The sequence below is a fragment of the Gorilla gorilla genome, chromosome 14 (genome assembly GCF_029281585.2).
Source record: "Gorilla gorilla gorilla isolate KB3781 chromosome 14, NHGRI_mGorGor1-v2.1_pri, whole genome shotgun sequence".
NCBI lineage: Eukaryota > Metazoa > Chordata > Mammalia > Primates > Hominidae > Gorilla > Gorilla gorilla.
The window spans coordinates 30,499,309-30,514,656 of NC_073238.2; the positions used below are offsets into that span (position 1 = coordinate 30,499,309).

General features: G+C 33.3%; 1 long non-coding RNA gene across 1 annotated transcript in view; it reads right to left on the minus strand.

Annotated features, from left to right (window-relative positions):
• Positions 1-8,736: 8,736 nt before the first annotated feature.
• The window catches only part of LOC129526429 (uncharacterized), a 78,714-nt gene continuing 72,102 nt past the window's right edge, over positions 8,737-15,348 (minus strand). Inside the window, exon 7 of the long non-coding RNA XR_010130469.1 lies at positions 8,737-8,850. This is a non-coding gene — a long non-coding RNA (uncharacterized lncRNA). The remainder of the gene's footprint in view (positions 8,851-15,348) is intronic.

The following is a 15,348-nucleotide window of genomic DNA, read 5'->3' on the forward strand; positions in this document are numbered from 1 at the left end:
TTTATGTTTAAAATAAAAGTTTTAATTATAATTTGACATTTTCTAAAGTTAGAGATTAACATTACACGAATGCTAGGTATCCACCTAGTCTTAAAACTAATGTTTGCAATTAATTGGCATTCTCTAAAATTTCAAATATTGCAGAATTCTCTACATCAATTTTATGTTAAAATATTTTGTATTATTTTTAATTGATTGTATTCAAAATTTATTTAAGATATAATGCTCTGAAATACTGACATAACCAATTTACTACTGAATTAGTATTTACTTAATAGTTAAAGCAGTGTAAATAAAAGTTTGTGATGACACATACTTTTGCAACAGACAAATGAAAACTTGTTATTTATTATTAAAGTGAATTGTTGTACATATACATGTGTATATGCTTATGTATACACACACAGTGTGGGTTGAACTAAGTCTCCTGGAAAGATTTGTTGAAATCCTGTCCACAGTAATTGTGAATGTGATGTTATTTGGAAACAGGGACTTTGCAGTAAAGAGTTCATTTAAGATGGGAATCTCATATTAGATCAGTGTGGGCTGTTTACTGGATATTACTTAATCATATCATGATCTTGTATCATATCGTCTCTCCTCTTAAGGAGAGACACAGAAACACAGGGGAGAATGCTATGTGAAGACAGAGGCAGAGATTGAAAAGTGTGTTGACAAGACAAGGAACACCAAAGATTGTCAGCAGCCACCAGAAGCTGAGAGAGTGGCATGGGACAGATTCTTCCTCAGAAACTTAAGAAGAAACCAACCTTAGTGATTCCTTGATTTCCGACATCTAGCTTTCAGAACTGTCCTTCTAAGTATGATAAAAGAAAAACTTCAGCTGAATTAAATTTAAAAGCATTTAGTTGAGCAATGAACCATTCGTGAATGGGGCAGCCTCTCGAGCCAGAGTATGTTCAGAGACTCCAGCACAGCCACATGGTGGAAGAGGCTTTATGAACAAAAAAAGGAAAGTGAAGTACAGAAAACGGAAGTGAGGTACAGAAACAGCCAGATTGGTTACAGCTCGCTGTATGGCTTATTTGAACACTGTTTGAACAGTTGGCTACATTTGATTAGTCAAAACTCACTGATTGGCACAAGTATAAGCTACGGTCTGTTTACATCTTCACTTGTTATAGTTCACAATGTACAGAGAAACCTTTAGGCCAAACTTAAAATACGTAAGGAGGCAGCTTTAGGCTAAACTTGATTTTTACCACTACCAAGTATGTAGTAATTTGTTTATGGCAGTCCTAACACACACAAACATATGTGCATGCATACATACATGTACATATGCATGTATAGACATAGACATGATTATGATTATAAACAATATAAATAATTATGCATGTATGGATATATATAGGTGCATATACATATGCATATATGATTATAAAAATTTAATTCATTTAAATGCAAATCATGCCAGAAGGAAAATTAATCCATAAATAGAAACATATGTATATTATCGAATCAAATAGCCTTCAAATGCATACATCATGGCATAATTCTCAAATCAAACATAAAATCAACTGAAAAGATCTTTTTCTAAATATGTTTACATTAAAATGTTCTAAATACATGAAATAGAAAAAAACTATATATGATCAAGACCAAAAATAAACTTTCACAAAGACAATTTTTAAAGCCCATTATTACATATGAACCCTGAAAGCATTTTGGCATGGTGTACAACAGATTTTCAGCAGTTTCATCCCTGAAAGATACTAAAAAGAGATCCAACTAGAAAAGAATAAAAGAGCAAATATATTAGTATTAACACTAATGTATTTATGACTTTGATACTATTTTTCTAAAATTATAAAGTACATTATGTTAAAGAATCTGACATACAGTACAAACAAGGAATATGTATTCATTGATTAAATTATGAAATTAAAAATAATTCAAATCAATATATTTGTATTAGTTATTAATCATTATCATGAATACCAAGAAGAAAATATTATATTAATGTTGATATTTTTGTAATGATATCATATAAAATATATTCCCTAGATTTATGTAGAAAATATAATTTTAAAGCCACATTAATATTAAGCCTACTGAAATTTTAGGCTTTTTTTTTTCCCAAATAGCTGTCATTTTAAGCTAATATGAAAAAAACATTTTTTCAATAAAGATTTTATTTTATATTAAATATGTATACATTTTGTTTTCATAGAATATCTTATAAATATATATGGAAGTGTAGAACGCTATATGGTAAATTTGATTATTTCACTTTCAAGAAAGATTGAATTTCTTAATATGCTTTCTTAATATAATTACATCATATCTTACAGACACTTCTACATATTTTCAAACACACACTGTTGATGGCACCTCTCCCTCTCTCTCTTTGTGTGTCTGTATGTGTGCATATATGTTAATTTCAATAAATTGCTAATTGGTAATTACTAAAATAAGCTTTAGAATATTTTAACATATACTTTTAATTTTCAATATTTTTCTTCAATTACATTCTTTGAAGTATATTTTCTCAAAATTAGAGAATAGACAAAGTAGGCAAAAAGATAGATGCGAATCCATAGGTATCATGTTAAAACCAATCATAAACATGCTATGAACCAGTGCTAAGTTATACACCAGGCTGGCTTCAAAAATGATTATCAAACTGTGTAGGGATAACTGAAACCAGTAACAGAGTAAACACTGTGTTAGGATAATAGGGTGCTGACAGGGCGAATGCCTTCCAGCTGAATCATTTTTCCATTCCTGGAATGTTTTGAAATGGAGAATTAAGCATTGTCTACCTCAGGGTTACTCAGTCAGAATGTATTTCTGCAGATGAGCTTGCTGATATGACACAGAAACGCACAGTGATAAGTCTTATGAGTCCCAGTGCTTGCAGGCATGAGTCCTGCACATTGAGCAGGCTGGGTCAGTGCTACATCCTCAGTTTGCTCTAGACAACAACAAATAGAAAACACCGTGTAACTGTAGAACAATACTTGATGGGAATGGGAAAATAAGCCAAGCATTATACTGTGGTGTCTTATGACACAATTGAGAAATGAATCCCTTAGGGGGCCTGTGAGAAATTCATAAATATGTAAAACAGTTAAGTTTTTGGAAAGTATATTACTTTGTAGGATTAGATTTAGAAACAGGGCAGGCTATAGTTTTTTATATATACAAGAGCTTTGTGAAAATAAGATTTTTGATAAATAGCACAAACATAATGGCAAATGGCAAATCAGGAAATGCAATCTATAAATTGTCATCTAGCCGGTATAATTGCAACATTGATTATTATCAGTGCATCCAAGCCAGCTGTGTTAATAATTTGCCTTTTCTTCAATTAAATCGTAAATGAGGGGACATACTTACTTATTTTCATGCTGAATTTTTAATTCTCTAGGTTGACTTCCTTCAGTACACAAAGAACATCCTTGCCTTTGTCTGTAATACAAGTTTTCCCAGACAAGGCAGACAATTCTAGCTTTAATTCAAGCAAAATATATATCAGATGATTATTTATTTTACAGCTTCAAATAGTACTAAATATTCCAAACTGAAATGTAAATGGTTTAAAATGATTTTTTAGAATTATGCATATCCCATAACCCATGCAGATAACAGAGATTTATCCATTTCTGTGAAAATAATTCTATGTTACTATGCACTTCTGAAAATGAACTCTCTTGAGCTATAAAACAACCAAACAAATGCACGTATAAATGTTTTATCTCTTCAACAATATTATATTAATCAAGTTAGGCTTAGTATTTGCAGCAGGTATCACAGTGCTCTGAGCACAACGGACACTCCAAAAGTGTTGACTTGACTATTCAAGTTAACCATAGAGAAAAGCTTTAGTCAAAATTTGAGAAAATAATCTATACTTTATATAAATGAACATAATGTGTTGTAGCTGTGCGGTGCTGTAAAGAAGCATTAATACAGCAGATAATAATATGATCAAACTGTGTAAGCGCCAAAGGGTCCTTTACAAATTCTTTTAAACTATCACAAGGAAACAAAGCAAAATACCATTTGTTTTTTTTTTTAAAGGGCCATGAACTTATGGTGTACATGAGAAAAAACAGATGATTCTTTAAACTCTTGGCAACTTACAAATATTATTTTTTTCAACAACAAAAGTACATTTACAAAATATTAATTTTCTTCACTGAAATATATGGAAATAAGATAAATTCTGTAATTCTGAGTTATCAGGTATAATTTTACAAGACATACATAAGAAAAGATGAAAGTCAATTGATTAAATATTAAAATTATAAATATAAATTTAATGATAAATACAGAAAAACAAAAGGTAAAAAGATTAAATAATTTAAACATTAGAAGCTGATTGGATCTTCTTGAAGAGGTCCTTCACATCCCTTGTAAGTTGTATTCCTAGGTATTTTATTCTCTTTGTAGCAATTGTGAATGGGAGTTCACTCATGATTTGGCCCTCTGTTTGTCTCTTATTGGTGTATAGGAATTGTGATTTTTGCACTTTGATTTTGTATCCAGAGACTTTGTTGAGGTTGTTTATAAGCTTAAGGAGATTTTGGGCTGAGACAATGGAGTTTTCTAAATATACAATCATGTCATCTGCAAACAGAGACAACCTGACTTCCTTTCTTCCTATTTTAATACCCTTTATTTCCTTCTCTTGCCTGATTGCCCTGGCCATAACTTCCAATACAACACTATGTTGAATAGGAGTGCTGAGAGAGGGGATCCTTGTCTTGTGCCACTTTTCAAAGGGAATGCTTCCAGTTTCTGCCCATTCAGTATCATATTGGCTATGGGTTTGTCATAAATAGTTCTTAGTATTTTGAGATATGTTCCATCAATACCTAATTTTTTGAGTATTTTTAGCATGAAGGGTGTTGAATTTTATTGAAGGCCTTTTCTGCATCTGTTGAGATAATCATGTGGTTTTTGTCATTGCTTCTGCTTATGTGATGGATTACATTTATTGATTTGCATATGTTGAACCAGCCTTGCATCCCAGGGATGAAGCTAACTTCATCGTGGTGGATAAGCTTTTTGATGTGCTGCTGGATTCCGTTTGCCAATATTTTATTGAGGATTTTCGTATCAATGTTCATTAGGGATACTGGCCTGAAATTTTCTTTTGTGTGTTGTTGTGTCTCTGCCAGGTTTTGGTATCAGGATGATGCTGGCCTCATAAAATGAGTTAGGGAGGAGTTCCTCTTTTTCTATTGTTTGGAATAGTTTCAGAAGTAATGGTACCAGCTTCTCTTTGTACCTCTGGTAGAAATTGGCTGTGAATCTGTCTGGTCCTGGGCTTTTTTTAATGGTAGGCTATTAATTACTGCCTCAATTTTAGAACTTGTTTTTGGTCTATTCAGGGATTCAACTTCTCACTGTTTTAGTCTTGGGAGGGTGTATGTGACCAGGAATTTATCTATTTCTTCTAGATTTTCTGGTTTATTTGCATAGAAGTGTTTATAGTATTCTCTGATAGTAGTTTGTATTTCTGTAGGGTTAGTGGTGTTATCCTCTTTATCATTTTTATTGTGTCTATTTGATTCTTCTCTCTTTTCTTCTTGTTTATTCTGGCTAGCAGTCTATCTATTTTGTTAATCTTTTCAAAAAAACAGCTCCCGTATTCATTGATTTTTTGAAGGGTTTTTCGTGACTCCCTCTCTTTCAGTTCTGCTCTGATCTTAGTTATTTCTTGTCTTCTGCTAGCTTATGAACATATTTGCTCTTGCTTCTCTAGATCTTTTAATTGTGATGTTAGGGTGTTGATTTTAGATCTTTCCTGCTTTCTGATGTGGGCATTTAGTGCTATAAATTTCCCCCTTAACATGCCTTTAGCTGTTTCCCAGAGATTCTGGTACATTGTGTTTTTGTTTTCATTGGTTTCAAATAACTTATTTATTTCTGCCTTAATTTGTTATTTACCCAGTAGTCATTCAGGAGCAGGTTGTTCAGTTTCCATGTAGTTGTGTGGTTTTGAGTTAGTTTCTAAATCCTGAGTTCTAATTTGTTTGCACTGTGGTCTGAGAGGCTGCTATGATTTCCATTCTTTTGCATTTGATGAGGAGTACTTCCAATTATGTGGTTGATGTTAGAAAAAGTGCTATGTGGTGCAGAGAAGAATGTATATTCCATGGGGTGTGGTAGAGAACTCTGTGGATGTCTATTAGGTCTGCTTGGTTCAGAGCTGAGTTCAAGTCCTGGATATCCTTGTTAATTTTCCATCTCATTGATCTAATATTCACAGAAGGTTGTGAAAGTCTCCCAATATTATTGTGTGGGAGTCTAAGTCTCTTTGTGGGTCTCCAAGAACAAACCACTACTCAAGGAAATAAGAGAGGACACAAACAAATGGAAAAACATTCCATGCTCATGGATCATAAGAATCAATATTGTGAAAATAGCCATACTGTCCAAAGTAATTTAGAGATTCAATGCTATTCCCATTAAGCTACCATTGATTTTCTTCACAGTACTAGAAAAAAACAGCTTCACATTTCATATGGAACTGAAAAAGAGCCCGTATAGCCAAGACAATCCTAAGCAAAAAAAAGCAAAGCTGAAGGCATTATGCTACCTTACTTCAAATTATACTACAGGGCTACAGTAACCAAAACAGCATGGTACTGGTAACAAAACAGATATTTGGACCAATGGAACAGAACAGAGGCCTCAGAAATCACATGACACATCTACAACCAGCTCATTTTTGACAAACTTGACAAAAACAAGCAATGGGGAAAAGATTCCATATTTAATAAATGGTGCTGAGAAAACTGGCTAGCCATATCCAGAAAACTGAAGCTGGACCCCTTCCTTATATCTTATACAAAAATTAACTCAAGATGAATTAAAGCCTTAAACATAAAACCTAAAACCACAAAATCCCTGGAAGAAAACCTAGGCAATACCATTCAGGACATAGGCATGGGCAAAGACTTCATGACCAAAACACCAAAAGCAATGGCAACAAAAGCCAAAATTGACAAATGGGATCTAATCAAACTAAAAGGCTTCTGCACGGCAAAGGAAACTATTATCAGAGTCAACAAGCAACCTACAGAATGGGAGAAAATTTTTGCAATCTATCCATCTGACAAAGATCTAATATCCAGAATCTATGAGGAACTTAAACAAATTTACAAGAAAAAACAACCCCTTCAATAAGCGGGCTAAGGATATGAACAGACACTTTTCAAAAGAAGACATTTATGTGGCCAAGAAACATATGAAAAAAAGCTCATCATCACTGGTCATTAGAGAAATGCAAATCAAAACTACCATGAGATACCATCTCACGCCAGTTAGAATGGCAAAAAAGTTGGGAAACAACAGATGCTGGAGAGGATGTGGAGAAATGGGAACGCTTTTACACTGTTGGTGGGAGTGAAATTAGTTCAACCATTGTGGAAGACAGTGTAGTGATTCCTCAAGGATCTAGAACTAGAAATACCATTTGACACTGCAATCCCATTACTGGATATATACCCAAAGGATTATAAATCATTCTATTATAAAAACACTTGCACATGTATGTTTACTGCAGCACTATTCACAATAGCCAAGACTTGGAACCAGCCCAAATACCCATAATGGTAGATTGGATAAAGAAAATGTGTCACATATATGCCATGGAATACTATGCAGTCATAAAATAGAACGAGTTCATGTCCTTTACAGATAAATGGATGAAGCTGGACACCATCATTCTCAGCAAATAACACAGGAACAGAAAACAAACACCACATGTTCTCACTCATAAGTGGGAGTTGAACAATGAGAACACATGGACACAGGGAAGGGAACATCACCTAAGGCATGCGGGGCTTAAGGGGGGCGAATCACGAGGTCGGGAGATCAAGACCATCCTGGCCAACATGCTGAAACCCCGTTTCTACTAGTAAAAATACAAAAATTAGCCAGGCATGGTGGTGTGCGCCTGTAGTCCCAGTACTTGGAAGGCTGAGGCAGGAGAGGTGGAAGTTGCAGTGAGCTGAGATTGCACCATGAACTCCAGCCTGGTGACAGAGTGAGACTCTGTCTCAAAAAATAATAATAATAAAAAATAATAAAAAATAAAAAAATAAAAAAAAACCTAGTTGACAGGTTGATGAGTGCAGCAAACCACCATGGCACATGTATACCTATGTAACAAACTGCACGTTCTTCACATTTAAAGCATAATCCAGTCTAATGTAACCAATCCACAGGTGCTGCACAATTAGAATGAGTCTAGTTCAGCTTCATTCAGCTTATTCCTCACATGTTGAAAATTTTAAAAATAATAAAAATTTCAGCCTTGTTTGATAACTTTTTGCACTTCATAAGAGCAGTTTGAAAAATTATGATTTAAAGTAATTAAGGTAGGTATCTATAACCAGATCATATGATTAGGTATTCAAAATAGCAAGATTATTCAAAAGGAAATACACACATGAATATTTTCTTACTATAAGAAATATTTTATTATATTATATAATAATATTTCTTATTACTACATAATATATTCTTTATTCTTTTGTTTGCTTATTTGTACCTAAAGGTACAAATAAGAAAAAAATAAGAAGCTAAATAGTTAATGGCTCAGGCTTATATAAATATATACATATTTTATATATATATATAATGCACACATATTACATATATATGAAGAAGTATAAATACATATATAGTATCCTGCTATCTCCAAATATAATTTCATAGCAAAAACTTGAAACAAGAAGCTGGAGAAAATACCACTACCTTGAAGAATTTGTCCAAAGAGAGGAAAATTATGTAGAAGAAAAAATTGACATGAAGGTCATTTCTTCATGCACATGTTCAGTGATTGATGGTCCACTTTTGAAGAGATTCCTGCAAATCAAGAAAAAAAAGTGTTATAAAGAAATCACAAGAGTGTAATGAATTATAGTTAGAATATAAGAAAAAATTAGGTAGTTCAGCTCATGACAGGATTCATAGAAAAGGGAACCTGAATATAGAATGTTAAAATGCCCATGATATTAATGTTAAGTTTGTGTCCTTGAAGAGATATAGGTAGAAAATGGGGTGTGTATACATATATACATACATACAAAATCCCTAATGCACATAATAAAATCTTTAAGAGTATTTGGAAAATTAGTATACAAAGAAATATTTTGCAAATGTATATTACACAGACACCTTGTCCCTGATCCTGTCCATACTTCTGAGGAGGTAAAATCAAAATATTCTTCTTGTGCATTAAACTTAATACTCTAACAGTTATTTTGTATGCATTATCATTTGGAATATCAGTTGTGAAATTAGTATTTTTAGGAAAGAATAGAAATGTTTTATGTTGTAACTTTTTAAACAGTTAAAATATTTAAATATTTAAGATAGAATTGTTATTTAAATGGTTATTTAAAATTATTTATTATTTATTTTATTATTATTATACTTTAAGTTTTAGGGTACATGTGCACAACGTACAGGTTTGTTACATATGTATACATGTGCCACGTCAGTGTGCTGCACCCATTAACTGGTCATTTAGCATTAGGTATATCTCCTAATGCTATCCCTCCCCCCTCCCCGCACCCCACAACAGGCCCTGGTGTGTGATGTTCCCCTTCCTGTGTCCATGTGTTCTCATTGTTCAATTCCCACCTATGAGTGAGAACATGTGGTGTTTGGTTTTTTGTCCTTGAGATAGTTTGCTGAGAATGATGGTTTCCAGCTTCATCCATGTCCCTACAAAGGACACGAACTCATCATTTTTTACGGCTGCATAGTATTCCATGGTGTATATGTGCCACATTTTCTTAATCCAGTCTATTGTTGTTGGACATTTGGGTTGGTTCCAAGTCTTTGCTATTGTGAATAGTGCCGCAATAAACATACGTGTGCATGTGTCTTTATAGCAGCATGATTTATAATCCTTTGGGTATATACCCAGTAATGGGATGGCTGGGTCAAATGGTCTTTCTAGTTCTAGATCCCTGAGGAATCGCCACACTGACTTCCACAATGGTTGAACTAGTTTACAGTCCCACCAACAATGTAAAAGTGTTCCTATTTCTCCACATCCTCTCCAGCACCTGTTGTTTCCTGACTTTTTAATGATTGCCATTCTAACTGGTGTGAGATGGTATCTCATTGTGGTTTTGATTTGCATTTCTCTGATGGCCAGTGACGATGAGCATTTTTTCATGTGTCTTTTGGCTGCATAAATGTCTTCTTTTGAGAAGTGTCTGTTCATATCCTTCGCCCACTTTTTGATGGGGTTGTTTGCTTTTTTCTTGTAAATTTGTTTGAGTTCATTGTAGATTCTGGATATTAGCCCTTTGTCAGATGAGTAGGTTGCAAAAATTTTCTCCCATTCTGTAGGTTGCCTGTTCACTCTGATGGTGGTTTCTTTTGCTGTGAAGAAGCTCTTTAGTTTACTTAGGTCCCATTTGTCAATTTTGGCAAATTTATTTAGAGATTATGACATCATGGTCCAGATATCTTTGGGTTTTGGAGGTATTACTGGAAAAAATTCATAGCCAATGTGGCAAGTTGTATATTCTCATTTGAATCTGTATGTATTTGTGTATGTACATGTTTATATGTGTGTATGTGTGCTTTAGGGAGTACCTGATATAAACATTTTATGATATGTTATTTTATCTTATCCTACTGTCCATGTTAATCCATTTGTGTAAGATATTGAAGATTTTGTTAAAGTATTGTCAGAAAATAAAAAGTGCACATCATGGAAGGAAAAGGTCATAGACAAATTATTTTGCAAAGTACAACTAGCAAAAAAAATACATTCAATTGGGAAGACAATATATTTTCAAACTATTTTTTGGAAAAAAGAACTTGCCCTACTACATACACATATGTTTCTAAAAAGAATAAAGCTAAGAGATAAAATTTGATTTACCTAGAAATTCAAATGAATGAAGGTGACTTATAAAGAAATGCTTATAAGATTGACAATTGTAATTTGTGTTCTCTTTGCCTAATCCATTGATGACCTAACAAAAACTTGGTGTTGTTTTATTTTGCTCTGTTTTAAATACTGGCCTTCTATCAACCTTGGCATTTGTCTAATGATGGATATGTGAAGGAATAGAATTTATCTCCTAAATGTGCATTGTACAATAGTTAAAAATCACCGTATCAAAGAATCTTATAATGGGGGAACTGAAACTGAAGGATTTAATAAATCTTATCCCTTGTCACCTCCTACTTATTAGCAACCTCAAATTTAAGTCTAGGCTACCTTGGTGTCAGATTAGCAGAAGTTGCATAATCTTTGGGGACCTAAAGTTGTGCATTTGCATATTGAACCCTGAGCCTTCAACATAAAATTGTAGGTTTTATTTATAACAATACACTTTTTGAGTTTAAATTTGCCACCTTTGTAAAAAAGTTGTGTTGGAATGTATGTTTCAGAGTTAATTTAAAGATCAGGATATTCTAGAATTTCTAAGGATATATATTTTAATGCAGACATTTTTCCTCTAATAAATTCCTTAAAAATAAAAATAATATTACTGTTGTGATTATTAGTGCAAAATGTTGTTCTGTACTTTTTTTGACTTGAGAGTACATGGTTTTACATAGAGACTCAGAGAGAATAAATTATGTCAGTATGAGTTCATTCATCTCTTAAAAAGCAGGATCTGAGGCATGGGAAATGAATGACCAACGACGGGACAGTTTCAGGGTCCATGAAGCATGAAAGAAAAGAAGCCAGAATTTGCCTTCCTTTATGCTGACTTCTTTCACAATTTCAAATGGATGACTGATAGAATAAATTAACATGATAGAGGCACAATATTCTTTTTCTCAGATAATGAGAGATGCTTGGATAAAACATTAGAAAAAAATGTAGACATTTAAAGAAGTGACATTAAAAATTAATTATATCTATGTTTCTTATCATTTTATATTTTTACATAATTCAACAGATCATTCAGGTTATTTAGAGTTTTTACCAAGACTTAATATTTTAGTAGTGCTAAATAACTGCTACTAAGGTGTTGGCTAATAATTTTTTTGTAAATATTTAGATGCATTACTTTACTTACAGATACTTCTTATATTTTAAGGTAGCTAGACTTACCAAATACATTTAAGCACTATGAAATCATTTCTATCAAGATACTCAGTTGGTTAAATATTTTTATGCAATCCATGTCCCAAATGAATGCTTCCCATAAATCTGGGTATTTTCAAAGAAGAAGAAATTTAAAATGCCTTTAATAAACCCAAATATGTATATTTAGTCTAACTATTAGTAGGTGTTAATAGACCAATGTGTTTATTTTTTTAAAAATCATCCTCACCAAATATACAGTAGCAAGCAACAGCAGCAACCTGGTAATCTTAAGATTCTATGATGTAAGGTTTTAGTGCGCAGATATTCAATTAGTAATCACATGAAATCATGACATTAAGGGGCAAATAAACTAGAACAAAACAAAAATATATGAACAAGATCGAAAGCATTCACAAATAAGATTTGTCAGTCATTTCCACTTAATTCGTTTTCATGGTAAGCAAATTAATTAAAGAAATTGAGGCCAGTGACCTTCTCCTTCTCTTTCACTCTCTCTTTCATTTTTCATTTCAGTCTCTCAAGAGTCACGCTTGACTCGAAGATCTTAAAAAGTAGGGGAGGTGAAAAGCCCTCCAGTTACTATGATCTTGTCTTGCCTGGTATTTATTATTTCTCCTGTTCACAGTAATCATATGAGTTGATTACAAAGAGTAATTCAAATTTGTCTTTGCGTTGTTAACTTCACTCAGGTAGAGAAAAAGCTAATCTTGGTCCTCTAGTTTTGCTCAAAGTTCAAGAGGAACAGAAAGAAGAACTGGATTAGCCTTTACACCCTCTCAGCAAGCGCTCTTTCCCTAATTTGTTTTTAGCCTTTTGGGAAACTAGGTGATCTACTCTCGTTTTTAAAGACTCGTATACTTTTAGCCACATTCAACAGGAATGAAGAGAACTACCAAAATGTAAATACAAATTATCTAGAACAAGCAGCCAAAGGGTATTTTTTTAAAAATCAAAAGGTCCACTCTTGTATTCCAGCATCTTAGCCAAACACACAATTCTCTAACCCTATTTTCATATAATAATTATTATAATTAAAGTGTCACGGGATTTCCAGACTGCTGTATATCAGAGATGAAAAATACATTTAAACTCAAAAGAATGTTGCTGCCTCCTTAGCATTCATGTGTCTGTAGAAGCTGCTCTTATCCTCCTGGTGAGAACTCTGCTATTGTCTCTGTCTAAATAACAGAACCAGAGTGACGATCTGATGCACTTGCTGCCTAGTCTGAGATGTTTAAAACCACAATCTGTAATTTATTTCACCGTGAGTATCTGTATGTAAGTATATAGTTTGCAAATTATATTCTAAAAGGTAGTATCATATTTTGAAGAATTTAACTTCCTTTCAAAGCACAGGGAGGGCTGTTACACTAGTGGAAGCAAGAAAAAATATTAAAAAAAGAAAGTGTGGTAAGAGTGAAGAAGCAAATTTTAACATATCAGACCACACATACACAACTTCGTGGACACATTAACTGTTTCTAGATGTGGAAATAGTTTCATGTGTGGAACTAGGGGGAGGTGTTATAAGTTTGAGATATGAAGAGAAGAGGTAAACGTTTGTCATTAGACTATTAGAAAGCTTTTTTGAGTACAGCCAATTCTTGTTGTTTAATAAGATTGAGTAAGCAGAATGCATTAAGATAATAAACTTTACACTATGACAGCAATGTGGTACTTTCATCATGTAATTTCCCAGCAAATTTTGTGGACTACAGGGTCCAACTGCATCACTTATAATAGAAGAAATGCAGAAACAGCTTTGGACCTTGAAGTATGTGAATGATAGGCAAGGGCTATGTGTCATTTCTCTGTGATCTACAACAAGAAGTACATGGAAGGGAATTCTTTTTGATTATAGGGTGATTTGCATGTGTACAGATAGTAGCAATACAGGAAGAGGAAACAAATTGAAAAACAAAATCAGCTTTAAGTGAAACTATTTCTATCACCAACCTGCTCCTGAAATTATAAAATCTCAAACATCCCTGCATTTTCGTTCAATATTCTAGCAACAGTAAACCTTTTATATCCCTCAAAGGCTTCCAACTTCTAATTAAATTCCTGGATTTGTTTCCAAATTGCAAGTAGTTTGTATTTTAACAACATAAGATTATTACCAAATAATTGTTGGTTATAATCAAATAATTTTATCATTTTATCTAAAAGAAATACTATGTCTTGTTGCAGAATATAATTAACAGCTGTAGTGACAGAGAACTTTCACAAGTGCTACTACATTGTGTGTGTAAAAATATTTTTTATTAGTCTGCTACTAATAAAACTGCTGAATGTATCCAAGCATTCATTATAAATTAATGGTCTTCTTACTTCATACTAACTATAGGCTTACCCTTCTTATTGCTTCACATTCAAATTATTTAAAGTTCTTTTTTCTATTAGAGCCCTTAAATTACAAAAGACTGGGAACAGACTTATGAGTATGAAAAGAATGGACTCAAAGAACAAAGACCACCTTCATGTACATATTTTAATTAACAAGACTGAGAAAAAAAGACCACATAGGTCAACAGGAATATATCATTATTCTAAGAAATCATTGACCAGGAAGATAATGTATAAAATAATAATTTCACTGTTTTTTTTTGGAAAAGGGTAGAAACTTCCAAACTATTAATACAGATCAAACCATTTGTTCACAGGAGCAAGTAGCTTGCTAGTCAAACCACAGTTTACCAATAAAGACTCACTTTAAGACATTAACCTTATGTCCACAATTCCTAAACTAATATCTTTTAAATTTTGTCTGATTCCAATCAATCTTCAGCTTTAAATAATCTACTTTAAACTACTTGAATCTAGACACAAAGACTCTTCAAGTATCTTCTCATGAAGTTCCCCCTCTGAGACTCCTTTAGAACTCTGGCAAAGAGGGGAATTTGCTCACCATAGTAACTTCCTTTGATGGATAACTTATTCTGATTACCATTTGTAAGAGTCAAGAGTATTTTCACATGTTCTGAAAGGAAATTTCTAATGGTCTTTTTGGTTTTTCCGTTTTGAAAAATAGGAGCCAGGAGCAATGGCTCACGACTGTAATCTCAGCACTGCGGGAGGCCAAGGCAGCAGGATTGCTTGAGCCCAGAGTTTGAGACTAGCCTGGGCAACAAAGTGAGATCCCATCTCTACAAAAAACAAAAAACAATTTGCTGGGTGTAGTGGTGCATGCCTGTAGTCTCAGCTGCTTGGAGGACTCAGGCGGATCACTTGAGTCCAGGAGTTCAAGGCTGTAATGAGCTATGATCTAGCCA